The sequence below is a fragment of the Hyperolius riggenbachi genome, chromosome 3 (assembly GCF_040937935.1).
Source record: "Hyperolius riggenbachi isolate aHypRig1 chromosome 3, aHypRig1.pri, whole genome shotgun sequence".
Lineage (NCBI taxonomy): Eukaryota > Metazoa > Chordata > Amphibia > Anura > Hyperoliidae > Hyperolius > Hyperolius riggenbachi.
The window spans coordinates 184,773,588-184,800,670 of NC_090648.1; the positions used below are offsets into that span (position 1 = coordinate 184,773,588).

General features: G+C 49.3%; 2 pseudogenes; both read right to left on the reverse strand.

Annotated features, from left to right (window-relative positions):
* Positions 1 to 18,358: 18,358 nt before the first annotated feature.
* On the reverse strand, positions 18,359 to 19,780 carry LOC137562254 (zinc finger CCHC domain-containing protein 3-like; annotated as a pseudogene).
* A 203-nt stretch (positions 19,781 to 19,983) lies between these two features.
* Positions 19,984 to 20,100, reverse strand: LOC137564531 (U2 spliceosomal RNA; annotated as a pseudogene).
* Positions 20,101 to 27,083: the final 6,983 nt, after the last annotated feature.

Genomic DNA, 27,083 nt, shown 5'->3' on the forward strand with positions numbered 1-27,083 from the left:
GTCCCATACCTGTTCCTGCCGTAACGGTTCCTGGTCACGCTCATTCACAGCTTCATCCGCCACTCTACGCACAGCACGCTCCAAGAAGTAAGCGTAGGGAATTAAGTCGCTGATGGTGCCCTCACTGCGGCTCACCAGGTTGGTCACCTCCTCAAACGGCCGCATGAGCCTGCATGCATTTTTCATCAGTGTCCAGTTGTCGGGCCAAAACATCCCTATCTTCCCAGACTGTTTCATTCTACTGTAGTTGTAGAGGTAGTGGGTCACGGCTTTCTTCTGTTCTAGCAGGCGGGAGAACATGAGCAGGGTCGAGTTCCAGCGAGTCGGGCTATCGCAAATGAGGCGTCTCACCGGCATGTTGTTTTTGCGCTGAATTTCCGCAAAGCGTGCCATGGCTGTGTAAGACCGCCTCAAATGCCAACAGAACTTCCTGGCCTGCTTCAGGACATTCGCTAAGCCAGGGTACTTTGCCACAAATCTTTGAACCACTAGATTCATGACATGTGCCATGCAGGGTATGTGTGTCAGCTTCCCCATATGCAAAGCGGCAAGCAGATTGCTGCCGTTGTCGCACACCACGTTGCCTATCTCCAGGTGGTGCGGGGTCAGCCACTCATCCACCTGTTTCTTAAGAGCAGCCAGGAGAGCTGCTCCAGTGTGACTCTCCGCTTTGAGACAAGACATGTCTAAGATGGCGTGACACCGTCTTACCTGGCATGCAGCATAGGCCCTGCGGAGCTGGGGCTGTGTAGCTGGAGAGGAGAACTGCCACTCAGCCAAGGAGGAGGAGGACAGCGAAGAGCATGTAGCAGGAGGAGAGGAGGTGGCAGGAGGCCTGCCTGCAAGCCGTGGAGGTGTCACAATTTGGTCCGCTGCGCCCTGCTTGCCATCGTTCACCACCAGGTTCACCCAATGGGCTGTGTACGTAATGTAGCGGCCCTGCCCGTGCTTGGCAGACCAGGCATCCGTGGTCAGGTGTACCCTTGACCCAACGCTCTTCGCAAGAGATGACACCACTTGCCTCTCAACTTCACGGTGCAGTTGGGGTATGGCCTTTCTCGAAAAATAAGTGCAGCCTGGCATCTTCCACTGCGGTGTTCCGATGGCCACAAATTTACGGAAGGCCTCAGAGTCCACCAGCCGGTATGGTATGGTAACAATTGCCGAGCTAACAGTTCCGCCACGCCAGCTGTCAGACGCCGGGCAAGGGGGTGACTGGCCGAAATTGGCTTCTTCCGCTCAAACATTTCCTTCACGGACACCTGACTGCTGCTGTGGGCAGAGGAGCAGGAACCGCTCAAGGGCAGAGGCGGAGTGGAGGAGGGTGCCTGTGAAGGTGGAAGGGAGAAAGCGGCAGAAGCAGATAATGCACCTGATGGAGGAGGAAGAGGAGAAGGAGGGTGGCTTTGCTTTTGTGTGCTGCTGCTGCTTTTGCTCAGGTGGCCATCCCATTGCTGTTTGTGCCTTTTCTCCAGGTGCCTTCGTAAGGCACTTGTCCCTACGTGAGTGTTGGCCTTTCCACGGCTCAATTTTTGTTGGCAGAGCGAACAGATGGCTTTGGTCCGATCTGAGGCACACACATTAAAAAATTTCCACACCGCTGAGCCACCCTGGGATGTGGGCACTATGGGGACCTCAGCAGCTGATGCTGAAGGGCAAGTTGGCTGGCTGTACATAGGTGGCGATACATGGTGCCGGACTCTGCCACCAGCTGTTTCTGATGAAGAGCTGCCCCAGCTTCTTTCAGCAACTTCTCTCCTCCTACTACTCTCTGACTCCCCCTCTGAACTGTCCCCCTCTTCATCTCCTCTATTGGGAACATACAGAGGATCCCTATCATCGTCATCATCGTAGTCATCCTGCCCAGCTTCGCTTGACTCAGAAAAATCCAAACATGCACCATCAGTAGGTCCTTCATCCTCCTTACACGTTACATCCATAGTGTTGCCGCGTAACGCAGACATATGAGCTGGTGAAAATTCATCTGGCTGTAACAGCAATGGCTGTGCATCAGTGATTTCACCACTAAATAATTCTTGCGAAGTGTCAAATGCAGCGGAAGTGGTGCTAGTAGTAGCGCTGGTGGCTGAGCAAGATGAGGTGTTCTGTGTCGCTAAATACTCAACCACGTCCTGACAATCTTGGGACGTGATGGGACGTGCCTTCTTCCGAGCACTGTACTGTGGGCCAGGTCCACACGAAATTACATTTACACGACCTCGCGCAGACCTGCCGGGTGGCCTTCCTCTGGCTCTGGCACTACCTCTTCCTCTACCTGTTTTGTCCATATCGGGTATGCACGGAGTGGTATATCACACTGCATGCACTCACGTAGGTAGGTGGGTTCACTTAACTGCACAGGTATGCGCACTGATGCGGTGGGTTCACTGAACAGTACAGGTATACAGTGGCGGGTTCACTGAACACAACAGGTATGCAGTGGCGGGTTCACTAAACAGGTATACAGTGGCGGGTCCACTGAACAGAACAGGTATGCAGTGGCGGGTTCACTGAACAGAACAGGTATGCAGTGGCGGGTTCACTAAACAGTACAGGTATACAGTGGCGGGTTCACTGAACACAACAGGTATGCAGTGGCGGGTTCACTGAACAGGTATACAGTGGTGGGTTCACTGAACAGAACAGGTATGCAGTGGTGGGTTCACTGAACAGGTATGCAGTGGTGGGTTCACAGAACAGGTATGCAGTGGCGGGTTCACTGAACAGTACAGGTATACAGTGGCAGGTTCACTGAACACAACAGGTATGCAGTGGTGGGGTCACTAAACAGGTATACAGTGGCGGGTCCACTGAACAGAACAGGTATGCAGTGGCGGGTTCACTGAACAGAACAGGTATACAGTGGCGGGTTCACAGAACAGGTATGCAGTGGCAGGTTCACTGAACACAACAGGTATGCAGTGGCGGGTTCACTAAACAGGTATACAGTGGCGGGTCCACTGAACAGAACAGGTATGCAGTGGCGGGTTCACTGAACACAACAGGTATGCAGTGGCGGGTTCACAGAACAGGTATGCAGTGGCAGGTACACTGAACACAACAGGTATGCAGTGGCGGGTTCACTAAACAGTACAGGTATACAGTGGCGGGTTCACTGAACACAACAGGTATGCAGTGGCGGGTTCACTGAACAGAACAGGTATGCAGTGGTGGGTTCACTGAACAGGTATGCAGTGGTGGGTTCACAGAACAGGTATGCAGTGGCGGGTTCACTGAACAGTACAGGTATACAGTGGCGGGTTCACTGAACACAACAGGTATGCAGTGGCGGGTTTACTGAACAGTACAGGTATACAGTGGCGGGTTCACTGAACACAACAGGTATGCAGTGGCGGGTTCACTAAACAGGTATACAGTGGCGGGTCCACTGAACAGAACAGGTATGCAGTGGCGGGTTCACTGAACAGAACAGGTATGCAGTGGCGGGTTCACTAAACAGTACAGGTATACAGTGGCGGGTTCACTGAACACAACAGGTATGCAGTGGCGGGTTCACTGAACAGGTATACAGTGGCGGGTTCACTGAACAGAACAGGTATGCAGTGGTGGGTTCACTGAACAGGTATGCAGTGGTGGGTTCACAGAACAGGTATGCAGTGGCGGGTTCACTGAACAGTACAGGTATACAGTGGCAGGTTCACTGAACACAACAGGTATGCAGTGGCGGGGTCACTAAACAGGTATACAGTGGCGGGTCCACTGAACAGAACAGGTATGCAGTGGTGGGTTCACTGAACACAACAGGTATGCAGTGGTGGGTTCACTGAACAGGTATGCAGTGGTGGGTTCACAGAACAGGTATGCAGTGGTGGGTTCACAGCACAGGTATGCAGTGGTGGGTTCACTGAACAGGTATACAGTGGCGGGTCCACTGAACAGAACAGGTATGCAGTGGCGGGTTCACTGAACAGAACAGGTATACAGTGGCAGGTTCACAGAACAGGTATGCAGTGGCAGGTTCACTGAACACAACAGGTATGCAGTGGCAGGGTCACTAAACAGGTATACAGTGGCGGGTCCACTGAACAGAACAGGTATGCAGTGGTGGGTTCACAGAACAGGTATGCAGTGGTGGGTTCACAGAACAGGTATGCAGTGGCAGGTTCACTGAACAGGTATGCAGTGGTGGGTTCACAGCACAGGTATGCAGTGGTGGGTTCACTGAACAGGTATGCAGTGGTGGGTTCACAGCACAGGTATGCAGTGGTGGGTTCACAGAACAGGTATGCAGTGGTGGGTTCACAGCACAGGTATGCAGTGGTGGGTTCACAGCACAGGTATGCAGTGGTGGGTTCACAGCACAGGTATGCAGTGGTGGGTTCACAGAACAGGTATGCAGCCAGACAGGAACAAGTTAAGCCTAACTAATCTTTCCCTGAGAGACAGTCTGCAGCAGCTCGCCCTACTCTCACTAACGCAGGCAGCACACGAGTGACCGTAATGGCCGCCGCTGCCTGCCTTATATAAGGGGGGGTGGGGCTCCAGGGGCTAGTGTAGCCTAATTGGCTACACTGGGCCTGCTGACTGTGATGTAGAGGGTCAAAGTTGACCCTCCATGTGCATTATGGGGCGAACCGAACTTCCGCAAAGGTTCGCCTGCGGGACGCGAACGCGAACCACTGAAGTTCGCATGGAACCGTTCGCAGGCGAACCGTTCGGCCCAACTCTACTGGCCAACCTATACTGGGGCAGCTGTACCTGGCTAACCTATACTGAGGGCAACTGTACCTAGCTACCAATACTGGGGGCACCTATACCTGGCTACCTACCTATACTGAGTGTTTTTTGGGAGGCTCACCGCAGCTATAACATGTGGTGCAAATTGTCAGGTGCTGTGCAATCATTCCAATTCGGAGGGGGGCGCACATCCTCACAAATTTGCCTCAGGCAGCAAAAATTTTAGAACCGGCCCTGCTCTCACTTCAGGTGTCCTTTAGCACTATCTCTGCCCCACAGAAGATGCATACAGCCAGTGGCGTAACTAGACTTAATAGGGTTACCCTGCAAAAATGATAGCATGGGGCTCCTTAGTCCCCAAACCCCACGCAGGTCACGTGATAGGGAGCCAGCGAATGGCAGCAAAGAGTGCTGTAAAGCAGTGTCTGGAAGCAGAAAAACATTTCAGACGCTTCTGCTACTTGCTACTCTGCATGGCGGGAGGAGGTGGCAGGGACGCTTTTTGTAAACAAACTGGGATTTTTTTTCTTGCTAATTGGCTGCACTTGCGGTTGGGGAGAGGGAAGAGGAGGGATCCCCAAAGCCTCTAGGCCACCCTGCGATGGCAGGGGTCGCACATTATATTGACCGCAATATTGATCGGAAAAAAAAATCTTGTGATAATTGTATAGTGCAGTGATGGCTAACCTTGGCACTCCAGCTGTGACAAAACTACAAATCTCATCATGTCTCTGCCTCCCCGATTTATGCTTAGAGCTGTCGGAGTATGGCAATGCCTCATAGGACCTGTAGTTCCACCACAGCTGGAGTGCCAAGGTTAGCCATCACTGGTATAGTGTGTGATAACCATACACTGTACAATTATCACAAGATTTTTTTCCAATAATACTATCAAATCCCCACATCAAACCCCCTCAGCTCCTGCCCACTCAATTACCACTGTTGGCATCCTTCAAGTAGAACAGCAATGTGGTGCCCTGTTTTGTCCTGACCTGCTAAAGTAAAGAGCTAAACAACAGCCTGAGAATGTACAGTGGCGCCACCTGGTGAGTTGGATGCAGAATGATGCCTCTAGTGAAAACATCAGTAAGCTTTGAAGCAGAGAGGACAAGTCAGCACTACAATAACATCCCAACAGCATTATCAGGCACAGGCAGGCAACAGAAGTATTGCGAAGCAGATGGCGCTATAAAGATTTTTTGGTCATACTGGATTTAGAGGGAGCCAGACAGAGGGTGCTGGGCACAGAGATGAGAAAATATCAGTATTCTGTTCTTACAGATATTTTCCTTTTGACTAACCCTGCACCCATTCTCATACTAACCATCTCTCCTAATGCCTAACACTAACCCCCCTTCTAAATACCTAACACTAACCCTCCCTCCTGATGCTTAATACTAACCACCCCTCCTAATGCCTAACACAAACCCCCCTCCTAATGCCCAACACTAACCTCCCTCCTAATGCTGTAACTGATAGGCATAAAATCCAAAAACATTTCTCTATTTCTATGGTTTAAATAAGTAAAAATGATGCTAAACAGGCAACACGAAATTTCAGAATCAATCTTACTTTTCTTTTCCTGAAGAATAATCAGTCCCCAGGTCCCCTGCTCTAATTCCGTTCATCAGCCGCAAAAGAGAAGTTGTAATGCATGCTGGGGGGCTTTTTTCCCCTTTACTTTCCTCCCCTTCTCCTCAGTCGCAGCTTATTCAGCCTGATTGGCTGAAGCCTCTATCACTCCCACGCCTGCTACTCTCTAATTGGCCGCCTCTTAGTGTGCCAACGTCCGCCCACTCCCCACATTGCAGCCGCATCTGTGGGCACCCTGTCACATCTGTGGGCACCCCTGCACTGCCGTTGGCACCCCCCTGCACTGCTATTACATCTTTTGGGATTCCCACCGCATTCACTGTTGCACCGCAGCATCCCCCTCCTCCCCACAACATTACAGGTCGATGCGGGGAGGAATAAAGGCAGCATACAGTAACTCAACTACTCCTGGTTCCAGGCGCTGGAGTTCCCGTCTATATATACTCTCTGCACTACCGCCTTACAGTGCAGTGGTAGTGCAGAGAGTATAGACGGGAACACCAGTGCCTGGAACCATGAGTAGGTAAGTTAGTGTGAGCTGCCTTTATACCTACCCGCATCGATCTGTAATGCTGTGGGGAATAAGGGAGGAAATGACACCAGGATTGGCTTCGGCCTGAGGGTTTCAAGATGGCCCCTGCCAGGAACAGGATTCTCTTAATTGTACTATATAGACTTCACTGAAATCAAAACATGGACAGTGCAATACATCTGTTATGTAAGTAGAGCAAGTAGTTATCTACTTACATATGTGTTTTGTTTTGTTTTTCTGGCAGAGTATGGCTAATAGCTCCTCTTTAACACTAACCCTCCCTCCCTCCTAATGCCAAATACTATCCCACCCCTCTTAATGCCTAACACTAACTCTCCTCCTTATGCTTAACATTAACCGTCCTTCCTAATACCTAACAGTATCCCACTCCTCCTAATGCTTAATACTAACCCTCCCTCCTAATTTATTTATTATATTTATAAAGCGCCAACATATTATGCAGCGCTGGACATTAGTTTAGGTTACATACAATATTTAGGGGTGACAAACAGCAATATAACAATACAGGAATACAAGAAAAACCAGATCACACAGCACAGTATGAGTACAAGGTAATGCTTAGTCAGTCGCTGAATGGGAGCATGGCGATTTAGGCAAGTTAGGTTCACTCAAATGCATAGCATGGGTTCACAGTAATGGAGATGCATGATCAGGTGGGACACAAAAGGAGGAGGACCCTGCCCAAAGGCTTACAATCTAGAGGGAGAGGTAGGGACACGAAAGGTAGGGGCCCAGAGTCCAGCTGTGGGTTTAGAGCACTTGTGAGGGGTGGGGTGGTAGGCCAGAGTGAAAAGGTGAGTTTTGAGGGCCTTCTTGAAGATGTTGAAGGAGGGGGCTGACCTTATGGGTGGAGGTAGGTAATGCCCAATACTATCCCACCCCTCTTAATGCCTAATGCTAACCCTCCCTCCTAATGCCTAACACCATCCCACCCCTCCTTAATGCCTAGCACTAACTCCCCTCCTTATGCTTAACACTAACCCTCCCTCCTAATACCTGTATGCCACCCCTCTTAATGCTTAACACTAACACTTCATCCTAATGCCTAACACTATCCCACCCCTCCTCATGCCTAACACTATCCACCCCTCCTCATGCCTAAGACTATCCACCCCTCCTGATGCCTAACACTATCCTACCCCTCCTGATGCCTAACACTATCCACCCCTCCTGATGCCTAACACTATCCTACCCCTCCTGATGCCTAACACTAGCCCCCACCTGAAAAATCTAACACTATAACCCGACGCCCAGCTACTAGCCATTCGGCTACTAACAGCCGATTGGCTAGTATTTAATATAAGCAGTGTGATAGCCATTTGGCTACTAATAGCCCATCAGCTAGTATTGGACGCCCAACTCACAGCCTCAGCACCGTGCTATTTACATTGCGTTCTATTCTGCAGCTACCATGGCAGGCACCCAAATTAACTGCTTCACAGCAGCCCAGCCTGCATTTTCCATCGACACACCGAATGCGCCTGGATGCAAATGAATCTCGTTATCTCTTGTATATCTCCGTCCTTCAAGCTTCGCCATTTCTCGTTGTACAAGAACACAATCCCCTCCTGGGTATTCTGATACACTCTTTATACCTTTCCCTCCCCACATTATTTATGTGATTCCTGACTCTTTAAAAAAGATTACCTGTGATGCTATTAGCTATTTACTTAGACTTAATGGAATCGTCCCCAAATTTTATAGATTAGCACGTCTTTAAGTAGTACAGACTTACTGCATAATAAGAAGGGATCTAATTTCTATTTAATGATTTTTAAAGTCGAAAACTATTCTTCCTGCACAGCATTCCCTTGTAACACTGAAAAGTATGCTGGAACAACAGACATCTTTCAGCCAATTCCAAATTAGTTTTGCTTCAATATGTACATTGTGCGGATTCCTTTTTCATCTCCATAACTTGTGCTGTTAAGAAATTAATTCAGCTCTAGGGCTTCTTGCAGAAAAGGCTCATGCAGAGGAACTAATTCATTATTGATTTGCCAATAAGATTTTTTTTCTGCCCCTATAACTTGGTTCACAAAAACAATATCAATTTGTAACTTGCAACAGGGAGGATTCAGCAAAGAAATATTGCAGAATTCAGTGTGGCTGTTTTGGCTCCGTTTTAAACAGAAAACAAAATGAAGGCAACCAAACGTACATTGCCGAGGTAAATAAAAAGTCAATATATTTTGTAAAGCTGTGCCTTTTCGCATTAAAATGCTCTGCGCATAAAGCCAGCAAATAATTTTTTTTTTTTTTTTTTTTTTGCGCCATTGTAATGCAGAGTTCAGAGATGGGAAAACAATGCTTTTATCCTGAAAAGAACATTACAACCAAAATGTTTTTTTTACAGCCAGAAAATAGATTTACGGCGTTCCTGGAGTCTGAGCTTCTAATCTAAATATAAGAAAAAACAAGTTTGTTTCTGAAATACTATTGAAAATATCGAACCCACACAAGAAAAAGCATTACAGCAGTGCTCCATCTCAACTCTGTTAATTCATGATTTGCTTTTTTTTTACATAAAGTGTGGAACTGCAGGCTACAAATGATGTCTTACATCAACCGTTGTTTACGCACAGTCTGCTTTTAGGATGCAGGAAACTTACTTCCAGTACCTCAAAAACACTGTAAATCTAAAATCTGTGATTTGGCCACATCACCATACTTTACTCTGCTACACAAGCCATAGGAGGTGAGTTGCCATCCCTGAGGACTGTAAAACCCAAGATCAGGCTCACTTTTGTATGCATGAGTTCAGCCTCATCGCTCCTAGCTGCATTAGAATTCACCTTATTTATGCATGCATTGCACTTATTTATGCATGCATTGCACCCTGTAGGCCTCCAGGCAATCACCGTTTTCCCTTCAGATCTTATATACCAATCTCCACCATGATCTTCACCTATAGACCAACCCCCTGCTTGAACAGGAGACTGAACACATCTATCCGACTTTAGTTGCCCCAAGCCCTATGTACTTAAGATATACATTCTGAGGCAGATGGAAACCAATGAAATACCAGTAACTCGAGTCCAGAATATAGGCCAAATCTAGGGATCAGACAAACTCAAAGTAGGGACAAGCCAGAGGTCTTACATGAGAGATCAAACAGACAGACAGAAAACCTGGGACGAGACAGTAGCATAGCCGTTATACATGTTAAACAGATACATTTCTGGAGATTCTCAGGACTAAGCTGCCGAAGTACCGATTTTTCCATCGGGGGGCCCCAGTGCTGAAAAGGAGGGGGGCACACTGCAGGATGGGGAGGAAGTGGGCACAGAGCGGCGAGGAAGCCTCCCCCCTCTCTCACCTAGGGCCTCCCCTTCCACGCTCCCCCTCCAGAATTGCAGCCAGCCAGCCAACGGAACAGCTTACCGAGAGCGATAGCTCTGTGTGCCGCTGGTCTGGTCTTCTGCACTGACACTGTCCAATCACGCTCTCGCAGTACTTCCTGTGAGAGCGTGATTGGACAGTGCAGTGCAGGAAAACAGACCAGCAGCGGCACGCAGAGCTCTCTGATTCTCTCAGTAAGTGATTCCTGCTCGCTGCCGCTGCTGGCTGCAATTTTGGAAGGGGGAGCGCTTAAGAGGGGCCCTAGGTGAGGGAGGGAGAGGCTTCCCCCCCTCCCCGCCGCTCTGTGCCCACTGCCCCCCCTTCCAGCATGGGAGCTCCCACTAACTGGTGACCTGCCTACTTAAACTGGGGACACCTATAGACCTGGGTATTTCTATACTCGGGACACTTATATACCTGCCTACCTAAACTGGGAAATCTGCCGGCTGCCGCCAATCTGATTGCATTTTGTGGGGATATCTGCTGCCAATCTGATTGCATTTTGTGGGGATATCTGCTGCCAATCTCAATGCATTTTGTGGGGATATCTGCTGCCAATCTGATTGCATTTTGTGGGGATATCTGCTGCCAATCTAATTGCATTTTGTTGGAAAATCTGCTGCCATCTGACTACTTGATGAATTATCATGAGGCATGTAACTACTTGATTATTTTATCTAAAATGTATCTGGTCGGACCTAATCTCTGTGAATAACACCGCCACTTATTTTGTGTTTTTTTTTTTTAAATCTGCCCGTGACCCATCTTGACCATGCCCATGTTCCAATGCGTGGTGACACTCATTTATTATTGCTGCGGCGCGCTGAGCGCGCCACATGTGGACATATCCCTATTGGAGACTGTCCTCAGAAGTGCTCACAATCTATTCCCTACCATAATCATGCAAAATTTCTAGAGTACATGTGTATGTGAGCCCAAAATGGGGGGGGGGGGGAGGAAGAAAGGGGATCAGGGGGGGGGGAGGAGGAGAGGGGATGGGGGGGACCAGGCTGAAACTTTCTTGGTGGGCCCTTAGTGTCCCAGTCCGACCTTGTACACAGAATATCTATTAATATGAAACTCCATGTCTCTCAAACCCACACCGTGAGGTATGCATGAGTATATAGCCCTACCATCAATAGTCACCCATACATAATGTTCCCTACTGGTGAAACCTTCTAGACTAGACAAAAGGGAGGTGCCTGACCAGAGGCTGTAGCATGGAATCAACCCAGTCGCTAAGGTGTTCCCCCAGGAATCCAATACCACCCACAATAGGCCTTCTTCTGGGGAAATGTCTAGTTTAAGCATGACTGGGTGTTTCACCACCAGATAATCTACAAGCCTCTGGTCCATAACCCTCAAACTCCTGCCAAAGGACAAGAGCTCAAGGAGTTACGCCTGAAAGAGTCTAGATAGGTCGACTCTAAAACTTAAAAACAGGAAGTGTCACCCAATTGTCGGGTAGCGGCGGATCGGCGACGAGCGGCGGCGATCGAATGTTACAAGCAGCTAGCAAAGTGCTAGCTGCATGTAACAAAAAAAAAATTATGCAAATCGGCCCAGCGGGGCCTGAGAAATCCTCCTGCGCAGGTTACCCCGAGCTGAGCTCGGGATAACCGGCAAGGAGGTTAAGATGATCACAGAGGGCCTGTAATTCCTAGCAGGATAAGTTGGACTTGGAGAGGTCCAAGGAGTGCTCTGAAGCTCCACCAGATCCTGTTTCACTAATTCCTGAAATGTCTCCACTGGCTGTGTTCCACTAGCTAGAGGATAAGTCAGGGTTCCTAATGGAAATCAGCTTATAGTAAACTACAGATCATTAAATACAAACAATCAATACTTACCCGGGGCTTCCTCCAGCCCCATAAACACTTGCGAGTCTCTCGCCATCCTGTGTCTGTGCATGCGCAGAACATCCAGACTGGACCCAACTGAGCCAGTTACCAGGGCTGATTGCCGCTGAAAGGCAGACCACGGGAGGATGGCGAGGGACTTACACATGTTTATGGGGCTGGAGGAAGCAATAGAATAAGGACTGTATAATGATGGATACCATGATTTGGGATTGTACAGTATAATGCAGAGCGTAGTATTATTATTGTGAGACCTACCATAAGAAATATTATAATGCGGGTCACAATAGAAGGGACCACTGTAAAGCTAAGGCAACATTCACAGTGCGGCAATGCGGTGCAGTGTAACTACTGCTTTGTAACGCAGCCTGCCACACTGCAATGCACCACCCATGCGATGTTCACAGTGTGGAGGGTGCTTTGCGGTATAACAGATTGCATTATTGTAAGGCACTACATGCAGTATGTTACCGCTAAATGCGCGCCTATTGAGTAGAAGTGAAGCATACTTATCATTGACTGTGCTGCACTGTACCAGACCCAAAGCGCAGATAATGTGAAGCGCTGCTGTCCCAATCCATCGCGTTCCAGCCGTCATACTGTGAAAGTGGCCCCTAACATGGAATGGGGCAAACAAAGATCATAGCCCTGATGCTCGAACTTGCGGCAATATTGCTGTGCACAGAGATTACACTGTAATATTATCCGTACTATTGGCAGAGTGTACTGCGAGTTATGCTATTGGCACGACCAGCAGTACTCGACTAGCGCAACCAATGCTAGGGTAACATGCGTTACTAGTGAGCATTACCGTTAGTAGTGCGCATTACCACAGCAACGGTCACGCTAGTCAAGTACTGCGGGTCACGCTAATAGCGTAACTCCCAGTACACAGTGCTGGTAGTAAGTACAATATTGCCTAGTGATATCTTTGCACTGCAATATTACTGCAAGTTCCTCTAACAACCCCCATACCTCCTGCAAAATAAATGCTCTCTGGTAATGTATATCTTTTATGCAGGGGTTCCCTGAGATCTAAGCATTATTTGAAGATTTATAAGGTTGACAAAGGCTGGCTTAGTTGCCCTTTCTAAACTGAAAATTGTGATGCGATCTTCACTAGTTTACAAGCACGCGTTTTGCTGCCATTATGGGTGGGATCAGAAGGTGTGATTACGATTCCCGATGAGAAAAAATAAGCCACGGGATTTTTTTTTTCAAATGGTAGATTTCAAAACAAATCATATAGCACCACGTTTGCTATGTGATTTGCATACTGCCCCATTCATTATACCAAAACCCTAATGCAGCAGGTTCTACATTTGCGATTGGTTGCAAAGCAAATTGCGCTACTGTGTACCGGATACCGCAATTACTGTTAATCTTGGTGCCCTTGCGATAGGCAAAACACTTGCGCCTTGAAAGGATACTTCAGGCAAACTGCTGTGTGGGATTAGAGGCTACAGAGATGTAGGAACGTGTGTGCAGAGCCTTACCACACTTCCTGATGTCTCCCGGGAGGCTCCATTTCGCTGTGAATTGCTCAAAGTTGCAACTGCTACCGGGACAATTCAGGGCAAAACGGAGCCTCTCGGGAGGCAAAAGAAAGCATGGTAAAAGCTCTGCACACACGTTCCTATATCTCTGTAGTTTCCAATCCCACACAGCATTTTGCTTCAGCTAGTGTACTCGAGACGAAGCTCAGGTTCAAAATCACATACTTACCTAAGAAGAGGGAAGCCTCTTCCTAAGGTGTCCTCCAATCCTCTGCCGTTCATGAACTCTTGAAAGATTACCGACAAAGGCTTGTCAGTAATCTGATCAAGGCTGCACTCATATTGTGGCGCAAGCACGGTTGTACTGCACCTGTGCGAGTATGGGCGCGGCTGTGCTCACGCTCATGCCAGAAGAGGAACGTGGCCCGATCTGCTTGAGGGTCCCGTGCAGTGGCAGATGACCAGAGAACAGCGTGGGAAGCCTCTGGTGGATCCACAGGCTTCTCTCTCCTTAGGTATGTGTTTCTGAAGCTCGGGTCCTCTTGCGTACCAGTAGTCTTTCAACAATTTTAACAGCAACTGGTCTGAGTGTATTAAGTCATAAAGATGCTAATCCTGCATTCCAAACTTTTTCTGCTGTTATGGTTTGGAGTTATCACATTTTTTTTTTTTGCTTTCCTGACCCTTGTAAGACAGCAGGGGGCCTGAACTCTGGGCTTAAGGCCGCATGCCCGGGAAAAATGGCGATGCATTGTACACCGCCACAAAACCGGGCATGCAGCGCCCTCTGGGACCTTCGCAAAGGGAAGGACCCCTTTGGCTTCTCCCCCCTCTGAGCAAGAGCTCAGAGGGTTGGAGAGCCCTTCTCCCCTTGCCAGAGGCTCGGGGGGGGCTTGGGCCCTCTCCTGCCCAAAGGCACGAGAGGACCCCCTGCCCCAGTTGTTGCCAACTGGGTTCATGTAACTAAGTCTTCCGGGAGGGAGGCGCCCAAGGTGCAGCCCAAGGTAAGAACCTCTGGCCTCACAATGTGCGTGTCCCTGCCGGCTTTTAACTGTGGGTCTTTTGGATCTGGCCCCGAGGAGAACCTCTGGGCCCAAGTCTCAAAGAGCTCCACTTCAATCTCTCTGTGGCTCTTTGTCCGACGTGCGGTGCACAGCCAATGCCATGATCCGCACATCCTCCAAAGTACCACAGTTTAAACCATACTTACCATTCAACAAAGCAACAGGGTGGGGGGGGAGGTGAGGGAGGAGGGTAGTGGTAGGGGAAGACAAACCTGCGGCTTTATTGAAGGACAACAAACAGTTAGGGAGGGGAGGAGGGAGGACTAGACAAACCTGAGCTGATCAGTCGTCATCGTCTTCTGACTCCTCCAGGGAGTCCATGGTGTTGTAGTCCCGAAGCAGGCTGTGGATAAGTCTGCGGCAGTCCTCCATGGACATCCTTTCCCTCCGGTGTATCATTCTTTCCCTGGCACACCACACAGCGTCCTTAAAGCAACACATAAGGCGCCAAGTGTCCAGTATTCTCTCTTCTGAATGGTTGCCGTGGAAGAAACCATACATCACCGCACAGTGGGTAATCGCTCTCCTCGGCATTAGTCCTGAAAGTTCCGGCCTCAGTTCGTCCAGCAGCTCCTGTGCGTACTGGCAGTCCCAGAAAAGGTGCCAAGATGTTTCCTTGCCGCGGTTGCACAAGGGGCAGTGGCTGTGTTTGCACAGGTTCCTGGCATGCATGAAGGACCTCAGGGGCAGCCCCCCTTGGATGGCCATCCAGGACAGGTCTTTATGCTTGTTGGTAATGCCACATTCTTCCATACATACCTGGCAGCGCTGTCTGGCAGGCCTGGGGCGGACTCAACATCGTCTCTGTCTCTGATAATCTTGTAGATCACCTTCGGCTTCCACAGGTCCGGGTTAACTCTCTCAAGCTGCAGCTCCTTGATGAACTTGAAAGCTTCCAAGTAGAACCAAGGGGTGTCCCAGTTGTAGGGGATGGAGCTGTCCCATTTGTCCCACCCTAAGGATCTCCAGAGGGGAAGAAGGAAGAAACGGGACATGGAGTTTCCTGCCAAGCCCTGTGCGTAGTCTGTAATCGTTCTGCGGGTGCAGTTGCATGCGAAGAAGACCCGGAGCATGGTGGAGATGTCGGGCACGCCCTTACCTCCCTTGCCGGGCTCCTTGTACATGACTGCCCGCTTGACTCTGTCCATCTTGGATCCCCAGATGAAGTAGAAAACTGCCCTTGTGATGGTCTTGCATGTGTCCGCCCTTGGTGGCCATGCTTGGGCTAGGTACTGCAGTACCGGAAGGATTCCGTTCCGCAGGACCAGGGTTTTCCCCTCGATGGTAAGCTTCCTGAGGCTCCAGAGTCCAAACTTCTGCCTCATCTTTGCGAGTCTCTCTTCCGATGACTTCTGGGCAGCGCCTTCTGCTCCGAACCAGACTCCAAGAATCTTGATGAAATCCGTCTTGATGCTAAAGGGGACAGGTGCAGATGTAGACAGATGCCACTCTCCGAAGAGGAGGGCCTCCGACTTACCGCAGTTGACCTTTGCTCCCGAAGCCCGGCCAAAGTCCTCACACGTCTGGACTAGCGATGCGATGGACTGCTGATCTGCGCAGAACACCGTCACATCATCCATGTAGAGTGAGCACTTGACCACCCGTCTCTCTGGTCCTGGTGCGGTGATCCCTCTGATCTCTGGGTTCCGTCTGATGCATTCGGCGAAGAGCTCTATACAACAAACAAAAAAAAGAGGGGACAGAGAGCAGCCTTGTCTGACCCCGGAGAGAACCGGAAATGGGTCAGTCTTCCAGCCGTTCACCAGCACCGTACTCTCGATACCTGTGTAAAGAAGGTTAACATAGGAACAGAACATTTCTCCCAAACCAAACCTGTTGAGCACCTTGCGGAGGAACTCGTGGGATACCCGGTCGAACGCCTTCTCCTGGTCAATACTCACCAGGGCTGCACGGACGTAATGGATCGTGTCTCTGACGAGAGCCAGACTGTCCGCGATCCTGCGGCCGGGGATTCCGCAAGTCTGGTCCGGGTTGATGATCTGACCGATGACCCTCTTTAGCCGGTTGGCCAGCACCTTGGTCAGGATCTTGTAGTCCACATTAAGGAGGGAGATGGGCCTCCAATTTTTGAGGTCACACCTCTCTCCCTTCTGCTTATACAGGATCGTGACCATTCCTTCCCTGAGAGAAGGGGGTAACTTATCTTCCGCCGCCGTCTCTTCGTATAGCTCCAACAGGTCCGGGCCTACCAGGTCCCACATTGCCACATAGAACTCCGCGGGGAGGCCGTCGCTGCCTGGGGTCTTGCCTGAGCTGAAAGATCTGGCTGCGGAGTGAAGCTCCTCCAATATCAGGGGTGCGTTGACTGAAGACTTACCTTCCTCGTCTACTGTTCTAGTGATTCCCGACAGGAATCTCTCGGTAGCCTCGCTGTCCGTGGTTTTCGGGGAGTAGAGGCTGGAGTAGTAGTCGGTGACCACTTTCATCACAGCCTCCTTCCCCTTCTTCAAAGCCCCGGACTCGTCTCTCAGCTCGACCAGGGGTGTGTGGCCTGAGTGAAGTTTCCTGAAACAGAATGAGTTACATTTCTCACCTTTCTCCAGATTCTCCACCTTGGAACGGAAGACGATATGCCTGGATTCCTCCTCGAAATGTCTTTTCAGGCATTTCTTGGTTTCCTCCAGCTCCTGCCTAACATCCCAACCACAATGGAAGAGGTCCTGCAGAGACTGCAGCTCTCGCTGCCACCTTCTGAGTTCCCTCCTACGCTCACCTTCCTGTTTTAGGCCCTTCTCCTGGAAGAAAAAGCGGAACCTCACCTTGGTGAACTCCCACCATTGTCCCACGTTGTCAAAACTGTCCTTTTTATCCCGCCAGGAGACATAGGCCTCTCTCAGCTCCCCCATTATCTGCTCGTTTTCCAGCAGAGTGCAGTTCAGCTTCCAGGAGCCCGGGCTGGGAGGGAACCCGTCACCCAGGGCTGCCTGTAAGTTCACCGCTCTGTGGTCAGAGAAGAGAAACAGGGGACCATTGAGTGGTTGCTATGCCTCACTGCCTGGGAGGTGAAGATAAAGTCAATCCTTGAGCGCACTGAGCCATCTGGACGGGACCATGAATAATTCACAGCCCCCGGACCGATGCTGCCCACCGCGTCTCTCAGAGAGGCCTCCGTCACCATCTCCCTAAGCAGCCGGGATGTAATGTCCAGCTTGGCTGCTGAGCCAGAGCTGCGGCCCTCCTCTTCCACCGGGCAATTGAAGTCACCGGCCAACACTACCGACCTGGAGGTGGCGAGATGAGGTCTCAGGGTCTGGAAAAGTTTCTTCCCAGGGGAGGCGTACACGTTGATGAGCCTAATCGGCTCTCCTGCCCATGAGCCATCTATGACCAGAAGTCGGCCACAGACGAGCTCCTGCACAGTGTCAACCGTGAACTGCCTTCCCCTAATCAGAACGGCGACCCCCGAGGATCTGCAGTCGCCACCCCCTGACCAGAATGAAGGGCTGTGAGTCCACTCGGAGGAGAGGTGCCTGAATGTGCCAGCAGGGGGCAATGCACATTCCTGAAGGAAGAATACATTACCTTGCAGCCCAGACAGGAAGCTCAGGGTCGTCTGTCTCCTCAACTTGTCCTTAATACTTCTCACATTGATGGAAAAAATGTTAATTCCTGCCATCATGTAAAACATTTGGGAAAAAGAGAGATACCGTTAGGTAGGCGGGACGGGGTCCCTTAGTTACCTGTCCTGACGGGTGGATCCCTCTCCGATGCCGAGCCGTTGGTAGGTGAGAAATCCTAGAACTCCTTGATAATACCTTCGGCTGTAGCGTTCCTGTAGTCGTCGATGTACTGGTTGAGCTCCTCGAGCACATCCTCTCCTTCGATTACAATGGCCTCTTCGGTTTCCCCATCTGCCTCCAGTTCAATGGCCTTTTTCTTGGCCATATCTTCAGGGGGTGATGAGTCTTCCGCTTGTTTCCTTTTCCCCTTGGTGACTACCTCTGCGGGAGAGACAAGGGGAGAAGCCTCCTGGAGGGGAGGTGGGGGGTTAGGGGGGGAGGGAGGTGGGGGCGGGTGTGGTCTGGGTGAGTGGGGTTTGGGTGACCACAGGGATTGGGGTAGGGGTCTGGGCTGGGGTGGGAGAGGTAGGATGGGCAGGGTTGGGGAGGGAGGGGGTGGGTGCGGAGGTGTGGGAAGGGTCGGGGGTGGCGGTATCTTACCCTCCTGTGCCTTCCCTTTTCCTTTATCCCTTTTCTTCTCCTTCGGGGCTGCCTTTTGGGGTGGTGGTTTTGCGGCTGGCTGTGAAGGTTTCACAGCGCCCATGGCAACCCTTCCGGCGTAGCTCTTGGCACGTTGCGGGCAGGCTGTGTACAGGTGGCCTGGTAGTCCACAGAGGTTATAGCACCGCACTCGGGGGCAGTCCTTCGCCTCATGGCCAGTCACCTGGCAGGTCCTGCAGGCGTGCTCCTTGCAGTTTCTTGCGATGTGGCCCAGCTTTCCACACTTCATACAGGGCTGGGGGATGTCCTCATAACGGATGATGCCCGGTGAGTTCCCCAGGTTGAAGTTTGGGATCAGGTGCTGAAAGCCTCCTGGCTTGCTGGAGTCCTTCCGCAGCCTGCAGATGACACTCCACCTACCCGACCAGAATCCGTTGGAATTGAGGATCTGGGTGGGACCCTTCAGCACCTGGCAGAAGCGTCTCAAGTAGGTGGCGATGTCCGCTGCTGGTATGTGGGGGTTCCTCATCGCAACCATGATTCGTCTCTCCTCTCTCTGGATTGGGGAGTTTCCGTCAAACTTCTTGAAGGGCGAGTCTGGGCCTGCTGTGGAGAAGGCCTCCCAGTACCTCCTACAGACCTGCATCGAGATGAAAGTGATGTAGAAGACCCCCTCCAGGAAGTTCTGAATCGACAGGGTCTCCGCCTTGGAGAATCCCTGGTCGAGGACCATCTTCTTGCCGAACACTTCAGGGGTCATGTCCGGCACTCGACCATCCACCTTCGTCAGCTTCAGCGCCACCGTTGTCCTCATTCAGGGCTCCAGTGCAGGCGCCCCTGAGGGGTTCTGCCTGGGCCTGGCCTGAGGCTCCGGGGTTGCCTCCGCCGGGGTGGTGGAGGTCGAGGCGGCCACTTCCTCCCGAGGTCCAGCCGACGGTCCTGTTCCGGGAGCCTCCATGGCTTCTCCCTTCTTCTGTGGCATCCTCTTCTTTGTCATCTTTACTTCTCGTCTTCGTGGGCGGGTCTCCGGAGGTCTGCCGATGTTGAGGTCGTAGAGGTCTCGTCGGGACTGCTGCTCCCCAACTTGCTCGAAGCCTTGGAAGATCCTCTGCTAGGAATTCGCAGGGGTTCAGCTTGGTCTCGGCGTCCTCAGTCCGACGTCTTCCTCGGCGATCTCAGAGTCTTCCGCCCTTTCCACCTGGGATGTGCCCTTAAAAGGACATTTAGCTCTTTCACCAGGGGAACTGTGGGCCCAAGCTGCAGCACTGATAAGAACAGATACTACACTTGATCTTAGCCAAAAGGCCGAGAACGTTTGGAGTTATCACATACTTTAGGTGCACTGGCCCTAGTGCCAAAAAGTTGAATGCTGGAAGTTCTTTTGAATGCTGGGAGTTCTTTTTATCTATAATATATTCCTCCTCTTCCATTTATTTCCCTGCCTAGCTGATCACTTCTGTTTACAAGCAAGGCTGAGGTGACTACGTGATTGGATGTGTAAATAACAAAAGACTCTGGGAGGAGGGCAGCTAATGAATACACAATGAGCAAGAGAAGGGAGGGGGGAAACTAGAGTCAGGGAGGATATGATGTCAGCATTAGCTTGGCAAAATGGCCACTGCCTAGAATAGGTGTTATGATCGCTTCTGCAGCTTTTACTGCTGACTGCAGTGGTATTGCAAACCAAGCAGTTCTAATGTCATTACATGCATTTGCTTGCATAGTTTGGTTTGCACTTAAACTAGTTGCTGATTCCATCTGCAGTCGCTCTGAAGTTAATGACAGTTTAATATGCTTTTGTGTAAACAAACATTGTCTGCTGCAATGGAGGGGCAATCCCTTTCCTGCAGGCTGCATATCATTGTCTGCCTTTTCCTGCTATCAGCCTGTGATTAATTACCATTCACTTGTGTGGGAATCTGCAGGTCTGCTCCCATTGGATGACCTCAGTATAAAGAACTGCTTCCTGCAATGCCTCATGGGCTACCATAGTCTCAGATCCTGTCTGTTACTCTGCCCGTGCCCCACCTCGTTCCTAGTCCGTGTGGACTGCGCTGACTCCTGCGAAGGGGTCAGCGAGTCCTCCTAGTTCTGCTCTTGTTTCTAGAAGTTGTTACTTTGCTTGTCTTGTGTCAAATATTGGTTCATCGCTAATATATACGCATACTTGCACGTTTATTATTTTCCTTGTATTCGTGTTACGTTGATACATCAGTGTCGCTGATATATACGTACACAAACTGTTTATATCCTGTGTTCCGTTAGTCAGCGTTCCAGCACGCTGAGCTAGTTATCCTGTTCCTGGTCCTGTTTGTGGATTGCGTTCATCTCTGCGAAGAGATAGCGAATCCTTCTGAGTCCTGTTCCCTGTATTACTCCAGTCTTAGTCAGAGTTCCTGCTTATGTCATATATCGGTTCATTGCCGATATATACATATGTTAGTCAGACGTTACAAATAGTTTCATTGATAGCTGTAATTGTAATACGCTAGGAAATCATACTTATTGTATATTTATCTGTGTTACGTTCATCTATCTTGATCCTGCTATTTCCTGACTATCCTGTCCTGTCTTGGTGAGGCACGCCATCGCTGCAAACGCATTGGCTACCTCATTCCAGTCTGTTTTATTGTGGACGCTTGCTGTCACTAAGTAGTGACTAGTTAAGCAAGCGTTCATTCTGTCTACCTGTCCTGATCTCCTCAGTCCTGGTTTATGCGTCTCAGCACTACTTGCGCTGAGACGTTATTACGAAAGTGTTGTTTGTGGCTGTTCGGATCTGCACCGGCTCTGTGCACCACAATCTCCTATTGGAGTCAGTCCTCTCCTCCACTAAACTGGGGATATCCTGATTCCTTGTGCTGGTGTGTGTACCTCCTTCACGTCAGCTTATGTGTTGCATGCTGACGGTGGAGATTACACCTCCAAGCTTAACATTATGGTAGCCCCATTACCAATCCCCATTGTGGGGGGGGGGGGGGGGGGGGGTTCCCAGCAAAAATGACACTGTTTGTTATGGTTCCTGTTCCTTTAAGAAATTTGAGAAACTCAATTCTGAAACAGAAAATGAGTTTTTTTCTAAATGTACCAGGTTCCTGGCCAATCCCGAGCTCCAGGCTACTCCTGTTTCAACGTGGGCACCCCAGCTAGTTTATGTTTTATTTAAGGGAAGATTGTTTCAGTGGGCCTACGATGTCTTGGATCATACCAATTTAAAAGAGAGACCACTGGAATTTCTAGCGTTTGTGATCCATAACTGGCTGCGCAAAACCGATTTGCCTAGCCCTTTTGATAAGCTCCTGGCAGCTTGTCAATCAGCTGCTCCTTCTACTGCCTACAAAAATAATCAGCAAGCAGATAATTGTTCTGATAACTTTTCTTCTGCTAAGGCAGCAGGGTCTAAAGCCAAACGTAAACGCTCCAAAAGAAAAGCGTTACAATCAGCGGAGTCGTTGCCCTTGGCGACTGCGCATCAGATCTGTAATGAGACTCCGCCAGTAGCAGATAATGAAATTCAGTCACCATTCAGGGGAGTCAAATGGACCTATGAAACTACTAATGAACTTTCATTGCTAGCCAGGGAAAATAAAAGTTCTTGTTTAAATGAATTATCTGAATATGATTATGAAGATATATTACAGAGTATTGAACAGATCAATTTATTCGTGCAGCAAGGGAAATTTGCATACACTACAGTTCAACACTTGCTACAGGTATTGGAGATCCTTAGGAATAAGAAATCGGCCAATCACCTGCTAAATAACCCAATGTATGTTTCTGCCACTAACACATTTGCAAACTCTGATCAGCCGGAATGCTCAGCTGTTAAATATGCATGGGATCCTCCATTTGAGAAAGGAGAGATGGAAGCCCTGGTCTATGAATGGAAGAAAGATGCAAGTTCATTTTGTCAGTTTTACAGTGCAAAAAGTGAATTAGTATTGAATGCATGCATTAAGTCTGCCTATAACCTAATAAAAACTGGTGTGTGTGGGTATGACTTTGTGGCTCCATTGATCGATGTGTGGAAGATGATTTTGGACGATTTTTATGCGATTCAATCAGTTGATACCAGGGAAGACACACTGTCAATTGGAGACTGTCCCACTTCTCCAGTTACTGAGTCCCTGCCATGTCTTGTGAATGTTCCTGTAACTCCACCCTGTACCATGATAACTCAGTGTTACTTCCCAGTAAAACAGAAGCCACTGATACTTTCTTAACTTTGCCCTGCACAAATTTCTCAGCAGAGAATCCAGAGGTCCTGCTGACTTCTGAGTCCAGCCTAGCCAGTACTCATGAGTCTTTGTTCAGTGAAACAGACATTAGAAAATCTTTGCCTGCCTCTGCAAACACTTCTGTAGAATTTACCTGTGTTAATAAAGTTCAACTCCTGTCTGATCCAGCAGATGCCAATAGATGCACTACATTAGTTTCTGAGTCCCAGCAATCCTGTCTAGAAACCTCAGAACCCCAGCATCTGAATTTTCCAATTTTCCAATTGAATAGTGCTTCAGATGCACAAACTTTGTGTCTTGATCTTCCTGTCTCTACACCTCGCTCTAGTTTCGTGAATAGCTCAGAGCATCTGCTATGTGAACCTGAAATCGTAGAATTATTACCTTGTTCAGAAAATGTTCCAGTGAATTTGCCCTGTACCATGAATTGTGCAGTAGATTTCTCCAATGAAACTCAGGTCACAGAATCATTATGCTGTCCAGCAGGTGCTTCCATGGTTTTGCCCTGCAATATGGACTGTTCAGTGATCCTGTCCAGTGAAGCTGTGGTCGCAGAGTCTTATGCTTCACCCAGTACTTTGGATACTTCAAACCCTCTAGCAGAGGAGTCTGAGGCACTGCTTACCTCAGTTGGTGTTGCAGTAATATTCACTTGTCTAGCAGCTGTTTTGGAATTACAGTCTGCTCTAATAAAACTTGATGAATTTCTGCCCAGCAAAGCAGAAGCCATTGAAATATTGTCCTCGTCAGCAAGTGTGTTAGATACCTTGCCCTGTACACAGTCTGATTTAACCAATATTGTTGAGTCCCTCTCCAGTGTTGTAACAGCCGAGGAACTCCAGCCCTGTCCTCTGAATGTTTCAGAAGTCTTGCCCTGTAACATGGATAATTCTGACTCGCTGGAAAAAATAGTAGAAATCTCAGAATTTCAGTCCGGGTTAATGAGTGTTTCTGAAACCCAGCCCTGTATCCTGGAAAATTCTGGTTTTCTGCCCGGTGTGGCAGTAGTTCCAGAGTCCCCTTCCTGTCCAGTGAGTTTCTCAGTTTTGCCTAGTTCAGTGGGGATTGCTGCAATATTGACTTGTTTTGCAGCCCTTCATGAGCTCCAGTCCAGTGTATTTGATGAGTCTCTGTCTAGTCCAGAAGAAGCTATGGGAACCCTGTCTAGTTCAGTGCATACATCAGAAGATTTGCCCTGTCTTGTAAATGCCCCTGAACATGATTTGTTAATAACCCTGCTGGAATCAGCGACATCTAAGTCTGATCCTGCAGTTTTTAGTGAGAATCCAGTAACTGTGAAGTCTAATCATGATGAATTTTTTTTGCCCAGTTCTGGTTTCGGTCCTGTCTTGACTGACTTTGAGGTTCGCAGTTCCTTGACATGCCCAGAGGTTTCTCTTGTGCCGGTGTGCCCAGATGTGCTTCGTATGCCAGAGTGCCCAGATGTGTCTGTGTTAGCGTGCTCACGTGCTTCCCTAGTGGAGACATGTTCTGATGTTGCCGGTTGGTCTGCATGCCCGGAGATGGTTCTGGTCCCTAAAAGCCCTGATCTTGATGTTTGTCCTTGCGACCCTGACTCTGGAGTTGCCCTGGGTTCCATAGGGGTTCTTGATAGTTCTCCATGTGAGCCTAAGGGGCGTTCTGACCTGTGGGGATCTCTTTGGAGCTTCCAAGTGTTCTGGGAGATCTCTGAGGAAACTTGTCCTGGTACCTTGGACTGGTTCAACAGTGGGTTTTGTGTTGGTAAGGACAGTTCCGGTGGGCATTGCAAAGGCTTTGGCGTTTTTGGACAGTCCTTGGAAGGCGGTGGGTATTGCTCAGAGAGTTTCTTGGGGTTGTTTTCTGGAAGTCGTGGTTCTGATGGGTGTCACACTGAGGCTTGTAGTGCTGACGGGCATGGTTCGGTAGGTTCTGGTTCCAATTGGTCTAGTTTTGGTGAGACTGATTCGGGAATTTGGTTTTGTCGGGCTGATCCGACCTTCATGAATTTTCAGTCAGCTCAGTTTGCTGGATTTCCCACTTCTGATTTTTTGGTTTGGGTGGTTCAGGAGAAATATGTCAGTTTTCATAGGCGTCCAGAGGCCGCGTTTAAGGGAGGGGGTACGGTTATGATCGCTTCTGCAGCGTTTACTGCTGACTGCAGTGGTATTGCAAACCAAGCAGTTCTAATGTCATTACATGCATTTGCTTGCATAGTTTGGTTTGCACTTAAACTAGTTGCTGATTCCATCTGCAGTCGCTCTGAAGTTAATGACAGTTTAATATGCTTTTGTGTAAACAAACATTGTCTGCTGCAATGGAGGGGCAATCCCTTTCCTGCAGGCTGCATATCATTGTCTGCCTTTTCCTGCTATCAGCCTGTGATTAATTACCATTCACTTGTGTGGGAATCTGCAGGTCTGCTCCCATTGGATGACCTCAGTATAAAGAACTGCTTCCTGCAATGCCTCATGGGCTACCATAGTCTCAGATCCTGTCTGTTACTCTGCCCATGCCCCACCTCGTTCCTAGTCCGTGTGGACTGCGCTGACTCCTGCGAAGGGGTCAGCGAGTCCTCCTAGTTCTTCTCTTGTTTCTAGAAGTTGTTACTTTGCTTGTCTTGTGTCATATATTGGTTCATCGCCAATATATACGCATACTTGCACGTTTATTATTTTCCTTGTATTCGTGTTACGTTGATACATCAGTGTCGCTGATATATACGTACACGAACTGTTTATATCCTGTGTTCCGTTAGTCAGCGTTCCAGCACGCTGAGCTAGTTATCCTGTTCCTGGTCCTGTTTGTGGATTGCGTTCATCTCTGCGAAGAGATAGCGAATCCTTCTGAGTCCTGTTCCCTGTATTACTCCAATCTTAGTCAGAGTTCCTGCTTATGTCATATATCGGTTCATTGCCGATATATACATATGTTAGTCAGACGTTACAAATAGTTTCATTGATAGCTGTAATTGTAATACGCTAGGAAATCATACTTATTGTATATTTATCTGTGTTACGTTCATCTATCTTGATCCTGCTATTTCCTGACTATCCTGTCCTGTCTTGGTGAGGCACGCCATCGCTGCAAACGCATTGGCTACCTCATTCCAGTCTGTTTTATTGTGGACGCTTGCTGTCACTAAGTAGTGACTAGTTAAGCAAGCGTTCATTCTGTCTACCTGTCCTGATCTCCTCAGTCCTGGTTTATGCGTCTCAGCACTACTTGCGCTGAGACGTTATTACGAAAGTGTTGTTTGTGGCTGTTCGGATCTGCACCGGCTCTGTGCACCACAATCTCCTATTGGAGTCAGTCCTCTCCTCCACTAAACTGGGGATATCCTGATTCCTTGTGCTGGTGTGTGTACCTCCTTCACGTCAGCTTATGTGTTGCATGCTGACGGTGGAGATTACACCTCCAAGCTTAACAATAGGATTTTCTGCTTTTCCTTTGTAAAATTCACAGGAATCATTAAGTGGATAGCACAATACATCTGTTATGTAAGTAGAAGTAGTATTTAACTACTTATATATGAGTTTTTTATTTCTAGGTTAGCATGGGTGTCGCTTGTTCTTTAAAAAAAGGACCTCCAGAGTAAATACAAAAATCCAGCAGCCTGCAATAAAAAGAAAGTTATATTTACCCGAGAAGCCTTGTCCTGTGATGCTGTCCCACAGTCTCTGCATCACCTGACTTCCGGAGCCTGGTATGAGTCATGTGCTTCTTGGTATGGACTACACTAGTAGTTTTCCCCAACCCAGTCCTCAAGGCCCACCAACAGTGCATGTCTTGTGGAAATCCACAGAGGTAGTTAAAGAGAGTCTGAAGCGAGAATAGATCTCGCTTCAGACCTCATATATAGCAGGGGCACGTGTGCCCCTGCTAAAACGCCGCTATCCCGCGGCTTAACGGGGGTCCCTGTCCCCCCAAATCCCCTCCGTAATGCGGGGGAGCGCTTCCACATTGGGGCAGGGCTAACCGCCGCAGCCCTGCCTCATGCGCGTCTGTCAGCGCGTATCTCCGCCTTTCCCCCGCCCCTCTCAGTCTTCCTTCACTGAGAGGGGCGGGGGAGAGGCGGCGATG